Below are 13,323 nucleotides of genomic sequence, written 5' to 3'. Positions count from 1 at the left end.
TTGGGTCTTATTAAACATCTGGTTATGTTTTCCGGCATGTTTTGGTTATTCGACAGGGTTGCAACCAGGCAACAGTTCCTACCCACATGGAGCTGAAATAGCTCAGTTGGGAGAGCGTTAGACTGAAGATCTAAAGGTCTCTGGTTCAATCCCTGGTTTCAGCATTTAGTACAGAATTTTGTGGGGTTTTTTTCGGCACTTATTAAACATCAGGTTATGTTTTGTGGAATGTTTTGGTTCTTTGACAGGCAACAATTCATAGCCTCATGGAGCTGAAATAGCTCAGTTGGGAGAGCATTAGACTGAAGATCTAAAGGTCCCTGGTTCAATCCCTGGTTTCTGCATTTAGTATAGAATTATGTGCTTTTTTGGCACTTATTAAACATCTGGTTATGTTTTGTGGCATTTTTTGGTTCTTTGATAGAGTTGCAACCAGGCAACAGTTGCTTGCCTCAAGGAGCTGAAATAGCTCAGTTGGGAGAGCGTTAGACTGAAGATCTAAAGGTCCCTGGTTCAATCCCTGGCTTCAGCATTTAGTACAGAATTATGTGCTTTTTGGCTCTTATTAAACATCTGGTTATGTTTTCCGGCATGTTTTGGTTATTCGACAGGGTTGCAACCAGGCAACAGTTCCTACCCTCATGGAGCTGAAATAGCTCAGTTCGGAGAGCGTTAGACTGAAGATCTAAAGGTCTCTGGTTCAATCACTGGTTTCAGCATTTAGTACAGAATTTTGTGGGTTTTTTTCGGCACTTATTAAACATCTGGTTATATTTTGTGGAATGTTTTGGTTCTTTGACAGGCAACAATTCATAGCCTCATGGAGCTGAAATAGCTCAGTTGGGAGAGCATTAGACTGAAGATCTAAAGGTCCCTGGTTCAATCCCTGGTTTCTGCATTTAGTATAGAATTGTGTCCCTTTTTGGCACTTATTAAACATCTGGTTTTGTTTTGCGGCATGTTTGGGTTCTTTGACAGAGTTGCAACCAGGCAACAGTTTCTCTTCTCACTGTCCTGAAATAGCTGAGTTGGGAGAGCGATAAACTGAAGATCCAAAGGTCCCTGGTTCAATACCTGGTTTCAGCACTTACTACAGAAGCATGTTTTTTTTTTTTGTTCTTATTAAACATCTGGTTATGTTTTGTGGCATGTTTGGGTTCTTTGACGGATTGCAACCAGGCAACAGTTACGACCCTCACAGAGCTGAAACAGCTCAGTTGGGAGAGCGATAGACTGAAGAGCCAAAGGTGTGAGGTTCAATCCCTGGTTTCAGCAGTTATTACAGAAGTATGTGCTTTTTTTGCACTTATTAAACATCTGGTTATGTTTTGCTTCAGCCTAACTGCAAGGGGGCCACGGTGGAGGTGAGCAGAGGTGGGAGTTCAATTGCAAACTCTGTGGATGAGTATTTGCTTCCGAGGTTGGTGTCTCCCAACATAAGCGGCATGTCCACGTGGCGGAGTGGAAGGCAAGGAAGATAGAGAAGGTAGAGGGGGTCAAAGGAACGAAGCTCTGGAGTGTGGGGGAGCTGATCCTACTTCTGGCAGAGATGGGAGGCACGTGAGCAATTCTCGGGGCTTGGGGAGTTTGGAACGAAAGCTACCACCGACAACTGCGAGTTCCATGTTCTGATTCTGGCAAAGGGGTTGATGGAAAACCTGGCTAGATTGAAGAACTGCACGGCCCCGGGAGCAGACAGGATCAGCAAAAGCGCGCTGTTGCACTGGGACCCCCAGGGTGAGCAACTGGCACAGCTGTTCACGACATGGTTGGTCCGTGGAGTCATTCGCCGGGCTTTCAAGGAGTGCCGCATGCGGCTGTTGCCGAAGTCCAAGGATCCGGATGAATTGCGGGATCCAACTGGGTGGCATCCCGTGACGATAGGATCGGTGGTTCTGAGGCTGTTTGCGAGGTGTATGACGATGAGGCTATCGCGAGCCTGTCCTCTGAACCCCGGACAACGCGGTTTCCTTGCTTACTCGAGTGGGTTTGCGGATAACCTGGTGATCTTGTCCGAGATCATCAGGAACTCGAGGTCTGAGGGGACTCCGCTGGCAGTTGTGTTCGTTGATTTTGCGAAGGCTTTTGATTCCATATCTCACGAGCATATCCTGTGTTCTCTGAGAGAACGCGGTGTCGATGAATATGTTGAGTTAATCCATAACTCATATGTGGACTGCGTGACCAGGGTATCTTGTGTTGACAGCCAAACACAGGCAATACGTCTACAAGTTGGAGTGAAGCAAGGTGACCCAATGTCCCCACTGCTTTTCAACTTGGCCATGGATCCCTTTATCCATGGGCTCAAACAGGCCAGATCCGGGCTACAATGGAGCGATATGTCTATCGCTACACTAGCCTTCGTTGATGATCTTGTGCTGGTGAGTGGTTCGAAGGAGGGGATGGGGAGGAGTCTGGCGATGCTGGACCACTTCTGCAACTTAACGGGGTTGAAGGTTCAACCCAGGAAGTGCCACGGGTTCTATATGGAGCGAGGAGTGGTGAATGACTGTGAAGCCTGGAGGATCGGTGGAACGCCTATACACATGATTCCTCCGGGTGAATCGGTCAGTTACCTAGGAGTGCAAGTAGAATCGCAAAAATGATCAGCTCCACCGACTACTGGACCCGCGTCCTGACATCCAGGGCAGTAACACAATCGGAATGGGCAAATTTGTGGGTGAACGTAGGCAGGAATTCGGAGAGTGTGCCTGGAAGGGGCATGGGGAGCACTCTCCAGGAAGACTCGGGTGGGCCGCTGGTATGTCCAGACTGGCAAAGGGCCGAAAACGTAGTTTGGGCTTCAGGTACAAGGTGTGGGGGTTGCCCAATTACGAGGGGACAAAACCAGTAACTCGTGGCTGGCTGATCCGACGGCTGTAGGGTTCCGCCAGAGATATTGGATAGCTGCCCTCTCGTTGAGGGTTGTAGATGAAAATTGTGAATGAAGTGTCCAGTGCTGTAAACAATGGATTTAATGCTGAATTGGAAATTAAAGATTATTTTAAAAATATTCTACTAAGTTCCTGAAACACTGAAACGGAATTTTCAAATTATTCTACTTTGTTCCCTGCTTGACGGTGGCGCTTGTAGTCTGCAGGATGGGATTTGAGATGTGAGGTGGGGGGCTGACAGGTGAGATCTGCAGCCAGACTCTCTTGAGTGCAAGAGGACCAGGAAATGGTGCAAATGTGGTTGAGTTACGATATGAACAAAATACAAGTGTGTTCGAGTATTCGTAAATATATTTATTATGGACTTAGCCAGGACAAAGCCAGCTCCTACACACAGATGCAACAGTATCTTCCGAGAAGTGGCCAAGGAAAACTACATCATAACCAAAGAATCTGCCACATCATCACCAAAACTGTACCTTTGTTCATTTCATCTGCTCACCCCTCCTTTTGACCTTGTGTGTTTTCTAATTAAAAAAAGAGTATGTGAGAGGCTGGTTCAGAACGTGTTTGGAGTCTGTAACTGGCCTGTCTCTCACGTCCTCCTGATCAGAAGAAAGACGACTTCTTGTCTGTTATTTGTGCAATTATTCCAGCAAGTGAGGTGATAAACCTAAAAAAGTGCTCTCTCATTTTTGTTTCTTCAGGGTCTCACATGCCCCTCAAACTGCGACATCGTAATGAGACCCCCAATTTTTTTTCTAGAACTTGAAAACTGCATTTCTCACAGCCAAAATTAATGAAGAAGCATACTGCAAGAACAAGGCGCACAGAAATGAAAAACATGAGCACTTGTCCTACTGGCTGTTGAAATTTCCAGAGATCTTATCGGATATTTAATTCCCGGGACCCTTTTGAGTCCTGTTCTCCTTGAGAAGGATAACCAAAGTACAAAGAACCTACAAAGAAGAGCACATGACTTCATTCCTTGTCACAAGGGCAGCAGTGTGTTTTAAATGAAGGAGATAATCACATGTCTCATTAATCATTTGGCTGGCACCCAAAACAAGAATCACTTGCCTTCAACCAACACAGAAATGTTCAATGACCCCATTGCTTGCTACAAGGGCCACCTTGAACCACTTGTAAGCGTAATCCATAATGTGGTACTACAGATGGAATAGCTGTGCTCCTCCAGGAGTTGAACCCAGGACTTCTCACACCCAAAGCAAGAACATACCTCCAGACCAACAAGCCACATGCGTCACTACTGCCAAAAAGTTTCACAGCCCTGGATGGTTGGGTCACCTGCCATCCACCAAACAGTGCCGATCACACTCCTCATCTCCGGCACTCACCCTGAAACCATATCGCTCTTTGTCAACCCTTCCTCTGTGATGCCTGTGGTTCTTGGTATTCCCTGGCTTCAAATTACAAGACCACTGTAGACTGAACCCATTGAACTATCACGAGATGGAGTCCTCGCTGTCGCTGCCACTGCCTGGTTTCTGCTGTGAGAGCCTCCAAAGACGCTCCACCTGCTGTCGACCCAGTGGACCTCTCACAAGTTCCACAAGAATATTGTGACCTACCACAGTTTTCTACCACATTCATTTTGCTGATTACCACAACTTTGGAAACAGTTGCGCGCAGAGAATATTTTCAAACAATATTTTATTATGGTGGCATTCGAGTCAACATGTCAAATATGACAAGCACCTCATGTACAACAGTTCCTTGACGACAAAAAAAACCCAAAAAAACTCAGCCGAAGACCACTTCTTCCTGGGAAAACAGTACAGGAGTCTCCTCGTTAGTATAGTGGACAGTATCTCCACCTATCACGCGTAAGACTGGGGTTCGATTCCCTGACGGGGAGATGGTGTTATACTTTGTTTTTTGTGGGGCTCGTCTTCGCGAAAAACAAACCGAGCAGGTTTGTTTTCAAACAAGGACCGTGCATCAAGCATATATAACAACTCCAGTTCTACACAGGTGAAATTGTTGCTCGCCAAAGCGAGAATAATACATCGAGACCAACGCGCCACATGCGTCACTGTGTGCCTCAGTCTACTACCATCCCGCAAAGGTTCACGGTTATCTCCTCTGTTACCCATCAAACACTGCCGATCCCACTCTTCATCTCCGGCAATCACCACGAAACCATATCACTGTTTGTCACTCCTTCCCCTGAGGTTCTTGGTATTCCCTGGCTTCAAATTACAAGACCACAATAGATGGAACTGATTTAACTATCACTTGATGGAGTCCTCACAGTCTTTCCCACTGCCTGCTTTCTGCTGCTCCAAAGACGCTCCACCTTAATGTTGTGTATATTTTCGTCAGTCAAGAAGATATCAGCGGCGTCCCACGTTGAGGATTCACAACATTCGGTCCCAATTCAGCAAGATTGAGTTAAGCCCGATCGTCCCTCCGCCAACATGGATATTACTCATGAACCTCTGCGGCAGAAATATATTCAGCAATAGCCACTCACTTGAGAGGACCATCAAACCAAACTGCTTATCCTCACAAGGGTCACAGGAGTACTGGAGCATGCCCCAGCTAAAATTGGGCAAAAGTCATATTGGACTGTGGGCTGGTTGCCAGAGAGTTGCAGGGAACATTGCAACACCACCACTGAGCAGGAATAGAGCCCACACCACTTACAGGAAAGGTTGGTGTGTGCACCACTACACCGTCAGTGACCAGCTGAGAAGGGGCTGTCTGATGTCATCAGCTTCGTGAGATTGTGATTCATAGGATATTTTCATGTATTAGAAAAGCTTCTCTTACCAGGAACTGAGCATAAGAGTCTCCTCGTTAGTATAGTGGCCAGTATAGCCGCCTGTCACGCGGAAGACCGGGGTTCGATTCCCTGACGGGGAGTTAAAGAAAGTTAATTTCAGCTTTTCATGCGGCTCTTACGAAAGCAAGCAGAGCAGCTTTGTTTCCATACAGGACCTCGAGCATCTGTGACAAATATCACAACTACTGTAGACTGTAACTGTTGCTCGTGTGATGTCTGTCGGCAGAACCACCAAACCACCTTGTTCGCTCGCATGGGTTCAGGTGCAGTTAGAAGCGGGGCAGGTGTGCAAAACAATCGTGAAACACTGAACATTCTCGGACACAGCATGATGTGAAACTTGTTGGACTGTTGGCATCACAGTTCTTGGGACCGAAGGTTCAAAGTAGGACGAGTCGTTATAACACAGACCTAGGACGAGCGACGCTTTACAAACAATAATTCACGTGTGACTTCCTGCTTGGAAACAAAATTGCTCAAGTGCTTTCCACAAGAAAAAGCCCCACGAAAAGCAACAAGGCAGCATTATTTAATATCCATTGATGAATCGAACCCGACTCTTCCACATGACGTAGATACTGTCCACTATACTAAAGAGGAGACCCTTAGGATCTTGATCCTGGACAACGGAAGCCACTGTATGTTCTCACGGGTGACTGGCTGAGAACCACAGACGAAAAAATAGTTGGCATGTTCTGTGAGCGAATTTTTTCTCCGGCCAATCCGGTTCCCTTCATGCCATGAAAACATCAATGGTAGATCGAGTGAAGTCATCATCATCATCATCATCATCATATTTAAATATTCACTGATTTATAAATAATAGAGTGAAACACTTCAACCGGAAATGAAAATTGTAAATGAAGTGTCCAGTGCTGTACACAAATGGATTTAATGCTGAAACCGGAAATTGAAGATTATTTTAAAAATATTCAACTAAGTTTGGCTTGGGTCGGGCATGAAGCCATCGTGAGGCTCATCGTGCAATGGATAACATGTCTGACTTGTCATGATTGCCAAATGAAGCCTTGCAGCAATATTAATTTCCACATGGTTCAAAGCTTCATGCTGATTTATTTGCTTCATGGCACTATCAAGTGGTCGTGAAACCCAAGAGAGCAACAGTGTTGAACATTCTATGGCTATTCGTTCAAGAAAATGGTTTGAATGTGCTCGTGTTACTATTTCCTGGTCTTGTAGAATGCTTCAAAAATGAGTGTCAAGTATTAACTTTTGTGGCTCGTTGGTCTAGGGGTATGATTCTCGCTTAGGGTGCGAGAGGTTCCGGGTTCAAATCCCAGATGTTTCTCACTGCAAAAAGGTGAAGCTGACAGACCCTTGTCAGCGAATGGAAATTTGGGCAAAAGGGTTTTTCTGGGACTTGAAAACTGGACTTCTCAAGGTCACAGGTAATTTAGAAACATGCCGAAAGAACAAGGCCCACAGATATGAAAAAGATGATCACTTGTCATACTGGCCACTGTGGCCGACGGCAAAGGATTCCTGGCTGTTGACATTTCCAAAGAGAGCTTGTTGTGAATTTCAACCCTGGGATCTCTTTCACTCCTGCTCCCCTCGAGAAATGTTCCCCAAGAACAACAAGCAACACAGAAGAGCAAATGACTTCATAACTCATCAACAACAATGAAGTACATTACCACATAACTCAATGATCACTTGGCTGCCACCCTAAACAAGAATGAACCCTTGAGTTTCAACACAGGCCACCTTGAGAAAGAGAGCAAGGTAAAACATTACAGCATACTGAGCCACAACGGTCAGCTTAGCAGGGTTCGTCCGGGAGTTGAACCCGGGACCTCTCGCACCTGAAGAAAGAATCATACCTCTAGAACAGCAGTCGGCAACCCGCGGCTCCGGAGCCTCATGCGGCTCTTTCATCCTTATAATGCGGCTCTGATTGGCTTGGGAAAAAAAATTACAAAAAAAAATTTTTTGTATTTAATTGAAGTGCGTTTTATTTGTGTTAGTTTTTTATATTATTTTAGTTCTAAATTTGAAGATTGTGATCTTGAAATATTAAAATATTATTAAATTATTTGATATTATTTTTTTCGTCGCTCAAAATAGACGTCACACTGCGAAGCGGGTATACCCGCTGAAACGCCGTCTATTTTGAGCGACTTTCAAGCCCGGCAAAGCCAATGGAGAAACATGCTGCGGTAAAGTAGTAGAAGTTTTTTTTTTTCTTCATTTTAGATGTGCGGCTCCCAGTGTTTTCTTTTCCGTGGAAACCGGGTTCAAATGGCTCTTTCGGTGTCAAAGGTTGCCGTTGTTCTAGAGCAACGAACCACATGGGTGGGTGTGTGCCCCCAGCCACTCCCATCTCCGTAAAACTTCACGGCCCTAAAGGGCCAGGTCATCTCCTCTGTCACCCACCAAACCCTGCCGATCCCGCTCTTCATCTCCGGGAATCACCGTGAAACCCCATCACTCTTTTTCACTCCTTCCCCTGAGGTTCTTGGTATTCCCATGGTGACAGCGGACGAAACCATTGGCCCACGGCCATCAATTTTAGTCAGTGCATAAAGCTGAAATCAAAACAACTTTGACACAATTAGTTTTAAGATAAGAAAACAAAACCATTGACGAAAAGCCCTGACAAACAGCTGCTTGCATTCTCAGTTTGCTTTTCTTCTTTCTCTCTGTTTTCTGTTCCTCTCAGGCCCGTCCACCTCAACCTCGGTATAAGTGTTAATCTTTTTGTTTATAATGATTATTGTTGTTAGTATTAGCACCAGCAGGAGGCATTGAGGTCACTTGGGGTTATTGAGGGCCTGGGTGTTAATTATCTGAGATGGTTATCCTCACAAAGGGCGCATGAGTGCTGGAGCCTCTCTCAGCGATTGTCAGGCAGGAGGCAGGGTACATGCTGAACCGTTTGCCAATGAATTGCTACTTGTAGGATCCTCTATTGTTCAAATGTTGGCATGTAATACACAGCTGTGTGCTGTCTGACGACCAGGGTTTGATCCCTGCCTTGCCTTTGTGGAGTTTGCATGTTCTTCCCGTGCACGTGTAGGTTTTTCTTTCCTGGCACTCCAGTTTCCTCCCATATTCCCAAAACATGCAACATTAATTGGACACTCTAAATTCACCCAATTTATACATATTTGTCTGAATTTCCATACTTTTTTAAATTTTGTCACGAACATTATTGCAGTTACAAGACAGTTATTGTAGTGTTAATATTTAATTGAAAAATATACTCATGACTCTAATTATTCATCAATTAGAGTTTCAATGTTTATTTATGAAATAAAACAATGTGATAATGTGGGGAGTGACATGAATGTTGCTTTTCATCACTATCCAAAAGCGGTTGGGATGGTATTCTGGATCAAATATTAATGAATATTTTTAGGAACGCAGTAAAATGTTGAGATGATTCACTTGATTGACACAAAAATGCAGATAAAACATTTCAGTTTCACTGGTGCTGGCTCAGCATCCTGCAGGGTTTCAGCCTTGTTGCCATGGTGACAGATTTAGAAAGACAACCTTGGCAGCTTTCAACAGCCGTGATCGTATAGTGGTTAGTACTCTGCGTTGTGGCCGCAGCAACCCCGGTTTGAATCCGGGTCATGGCAGGGTTGAATCTGTGAAGCTAATTTTTTTAGTCCTTATGATTGATATTTGGATGAATCCCTTACGAATTCCAAAAATAAATGAACTAAAGACAATTATTGAAGTAATTAATTGCCATCACAGTACGAATTCAAATTTCTGGCATTGAATTTTTTTAACACTGAAATCCAATGTAAAAAATTCAACGTGCGTATGTGATTTATTTGTGTGATACAGGCAAATAAGTATTTGAACACCTGTCTATCAGCTAGAATTCTGACTCTCAAAGACCTGTTAGGCCGCCTTGAAAAGTCCACCTCCACTCCATGTATTATCCTGAATCAGATGCACCTGTGTGAGGTCGTTTGCTGCATAAAGACATATTTCATGATTCAATTGATGCATCACTGCTATATAATTACTTTAAAAAGGCAGATGTGGTTGATAAAGGAGTTCTCGAGGTATCAAGAAAAAATATATATATTTGTGACCTAACCTTCAAAGAAGACATTTCAGGTGAACATACCAAAAACATCATTCTGAACGGGCTTTGATACCACATGCAAAATACACAACCGAGCTAGCCAGGAGTTGAACCTAGAATCTTCTGATCCGTAGTCAGACGCGTTATCCATTGCGCCACTAGCCCTACACAAAAGTGCACCTTCTGCAAACCCATGTATACAATTTTCACTGTACCACACCTGCCAAATAACGGCATCGAAAAAGGCGACTGAGGGGCTTTATTCCTGCTGTGACCCGGAATTGAACAAGGATTGCGTGGCAACAAAGCAGAGAACGAACCACTACTCGATCACAGATTTGTGGAAACTGCCACGAAAGTTGTCTGTATATAGCTGTTGGCTGCAATGGGAAGATTTCATGATCCAGGACTGACCCATTTTGGGAAGGCCTCGTCAGATCGTCTCGGATGCGGTGCTTTCATTGGCACAGGCCAAGTTCGTCTCCGGGTCGTGACAGGCAAATTCTTCAACTTGTTTCTTCAAGTGATGATCAAGATTGACAATTGTATGGATTAACCTGTCTTATCGGCAAAAACATCGATTTCAGCATTAAATATGGATCCTCTATGCCAAGTGTCTCTAATGTTTCCATGTGCCTTCATTTATTATCACCTTCTTAATGTTTAACAGGATCGGACAAACTCAATAATGTGCTGCCCAACGGGCTGCAGATAATAAAAAAGAAGCAATCAAATAAACAAAGTCAGCCTACCTACTCTATGTAAAAGTTAAGGTCAAATGAAAGCAATCACAATAACCACAGTCAGCACATAAGGTACACAAATCACATACTACCTGTGTTAAAAATATAAAGGATATAGCGATTTAAAGGATAGGTGGATGAGGGGATTCAAAACACAATGGCCCTCACTAATAGTTGAGGCCCATTGTGGTTGAGTCGAGAATTGATGTTTGGTCCTCGTTGTGTACTCGACGCAGGCAATACGTTAGCGCAGTAGGCTAACTTGGGCCGAGCAGCTTCGAACAATACGAGATAAGATTTGTTAAATTTATTAAGTCCTCACAGCCCTCGTCGTATAAGTTATGAAGTTACTCACGTTCGAAGTTTCTTCAACATCCACAAATTGATCACAAACGCGTCTTGTTGTTAACAAGCTCAGGTAAGGAATACGAGGCTGATGAGCAAGTTTATGTTGGGGTTTCCACTCACCCAACCTCTTTCAACCGTTTAACTGGAAAATGAGGTTTAAATTGTGTTTTAGTCCTTTAAAGTGGTGATGGGAGAATTGTGTTGAAGTTTGAAACCGTTCCCAGCTAATTTGGTGACTCAAATCCAGACCAAACTCAACGGTCAGAGACGAAGCGCGTTAAAAACAAAAACATAAAATATTAGTGGCAAAAAGCTGCCTGGACACTCAGTTTGCTTTTTCTTTCCTTTCTCTCGGTTTCCTGGTCCTCTTGCACTTGAGAGAGTCTGGCTGCAGGACTCACCTCACATCTCAAGTCCCATCCTGCAGACCCCCAACTGCCATCGTCAGGCAGGGAACAAAGTAGGATCATTTGAAAATTGTGTCCATTTCTGTTTCAGCGTTTAAGGAACTCAGATGAATATTTTCTAGATAATCATTAATTTCCGGTTTCAGCATTAAAGCCATTCATATACAGCACTGCACACTTCATTAACACACTCCTTTCTTTCCTGGTTGAAGTGTTTTAATCTTTTATTAATAAATCAGTGACTACTTAAAACGGGTAGAAGTGTAGATGATGATGACGATGACTCTTCAATCAATCTACCATTGATGTTTTCATTGAATGGAAGGAAACCAGAGGTCACAGCCGCCGTCACGTTTTCCTTGTCACAGGTGACTGCTGGCCAAGATGGCGCCGCAAGTAGACCGGAAAGCGCTGCGGCGTAAAACTGCAAGCAAGTTAGTTGTCATGATGAGAATGAAGAACTGAAAACAGCACACATTGCACAAGACCCATCCGGACTTTAACCAGACTGAGGACCAATCACAGTGGAGGACAAATGCACAACACCTGTGTCCTAATTAGTGATGGTTGTCGTTTCATCAATCACCTTCATTCACCTCAGCTGAGCACTTTTGGAAATAAAACATTAACTGGAATATCAGTTTTAAAAATACAGATGTCCCAAAAAATGTATACACACTTTGAATAATGATATTTGTAAATTCTTTTACATGTTAAAAATGATTTGAATTATAATAGATGTCAGGTTTACAATTATTTAAAGTGTGAATAAATTTTTTTGGACACCTTATACTGTATATACTGCCTACGTTTTTGGAGGAAAATATGAACATCCATCCATCCCTTTTCTTTGCCACTTGTCCTCACGAGGGTCACGGGAGTGCTGGAGTCCATCCCAGCTGTTATCGGGCAGGAGGCAGGGTACACCCTGAACTGGTTGCCAGCCAATCACAGGGCACATAGAGACAAAGAGCCACACTCCCAATCACAGCTAAGGGGAATTTAGCATCCAATTAATGTTGCATGTTTTAGGATGTGGGAGGAAACCGGAGTGCCCGGAAAAAAAAAAAAAAACACACAGCCAAGGGGAGAACATGGAAACTCCACACAGGCGGGTCCAATATTGAACCCAGGACCTCGGAACTGTGAGGTCAACGCTTTACAGCTGCTCCACCGTGCCGCCATCTTTTAAGCAATATGTGTGAATCACAACCAACCTTATCACTGAGTCAAGGAAACTGTGAAAATTTTTCCATCCATTGAAAAAAAAAGTGGAATGAAGTTACTTTTTATTCCAAAATGCTGAGCTCCACGGTATACTCTTCAAGAAACTTTTTGAGGGAGTCGGGAACAAAATGGCATTTCCAATCATAAAGCAAGAAGATTTTATTTTTTTTTAGGTACAAGTGAATTACTCTTCATGGTAATCCTTGAATAAGAAATGGTGAGTTAACCAAGTCTATAATCAGAAAGCCAAGTTGAATAAACAGTAAACTGCCATCAATCGTGTTCTTTCATCCAGTAGGAAAGAACCCTGAGTCACCACAGTCATCTGCCTCATCCAAGACGGTCCAGACGGAGTCTGCGTACCAACAGGAAGTGGAGCAACTGGAGCTGAGCATGACTTCCCAGTTCCAATCCATTTGGATTCCTTTTGGGTCTGGGGCAAAGTTTGCATTGTTTAAACGGTGTCTCAATTATGGACTCTGATCCTACAGCATAGACTAAAATGAACATTAGACTTGGTTCTCTAACAGTGTCAATCTCAAACCTATGAACCAAAAGGCAGCGTGTGTGGGAAAAAAACTCATTCCTGTTTCAACTAAGTTAAATAGCATTGAAATTAATTGTGACTGTTAGATCACATTAACTTCCTGTTTTAAGCTTGTAGACTTGAAGTAGAATCCGCTTGTTCATTGTTGCAAAGTTGGTTGTTGACGGCGCCTTGTCATCGAGTAATGTACAATTTATGAGCAAACAATTTAAAAAGTTGATACTCTGAATAATTATAATTATAAATTGTGACGTCTCATTTAGGCGGCGCAGTGATTCA

The 13,323-nt window shown here is 43.7% G+C and overlaps 5 non-coding genes across 5 annotated transcripts; 4 read left to right on the top strand and 1 right to left on the bottom strand.

Moving 5' to 3' along the window:
- Window positions 1–91: 91 nt before the first annotated feature.
- trnaf-gaa (transfer RNA phenylalanine (anticodon GAA)) lies at window positions 92–164 on the top strand. Its single transcript has one exon. It is a non-coding gene; the product is annotated as a tRNA-Phe (tRNA).
- Window positions 165–271: 107 nt separating this feature from the next.
- On the top strand, window positions 272–344 carry trnaf-gaa (transfer RNA phenylalanine (anticodon GAA)). The gene has a single exon. It is a non-coding gene; the product is annotated as a tRNA-Phe (tRNA).
- Window positions 345–459: 115 nt separating this feature from the next.
- Window positions 460–532, top strand: trnaf-gaa (transfer RNA phenylalanine (anticodon GAA)). The gene has a single exon. It is a non-coding gene; the product is annotated as a tRNA-Phe (tRNA).
- A 293-nt stretch (window positions 533–825) lies between these two features.
- trnaf-gaa (transfer RNA phenylalanine (anticodon GAA)) lies at window positions 826–898 on the top strand. The gene has a single exon. It is a non-coding gene; the product is annotated as a tRNA-Phe (tRNA).
- Window positions 899–9,864: 8,966 nt separating this feature from the next.
- On the bottom strand, window positions 9,865–9,937 carry trnar-acg (transfer RNA arginine (anticodon ACG)). The gene has a single exon. It is a non-coding gene; the product is annotated as a tRNA-Arg (tRNA).
- Window positions 9,938–13,323: the final 3,386 nt, after the last annotated feature.

This window comes from Syngnathoides biaculeatus, chromosome 20, assembly GCF_019802595.1.
Source record: "Syngnathoides biaculeatus isolate LvHL_M chromosome 20, ASM1980259v1, whole genome shotgun sequence".
Taxonomy (NCBI): domain Eukaryota; kingdom Metazoa; phylum Chordata; class Actinopteri; order Syngnathiformes; family Syngnathidae; genus Syngnathoides; species Syngnathoides biaculeatus.
Note: the sequence above shows the minus strand (reverse complement) of the source record. Positions and strands in the feature narration are given on the sequence as shown.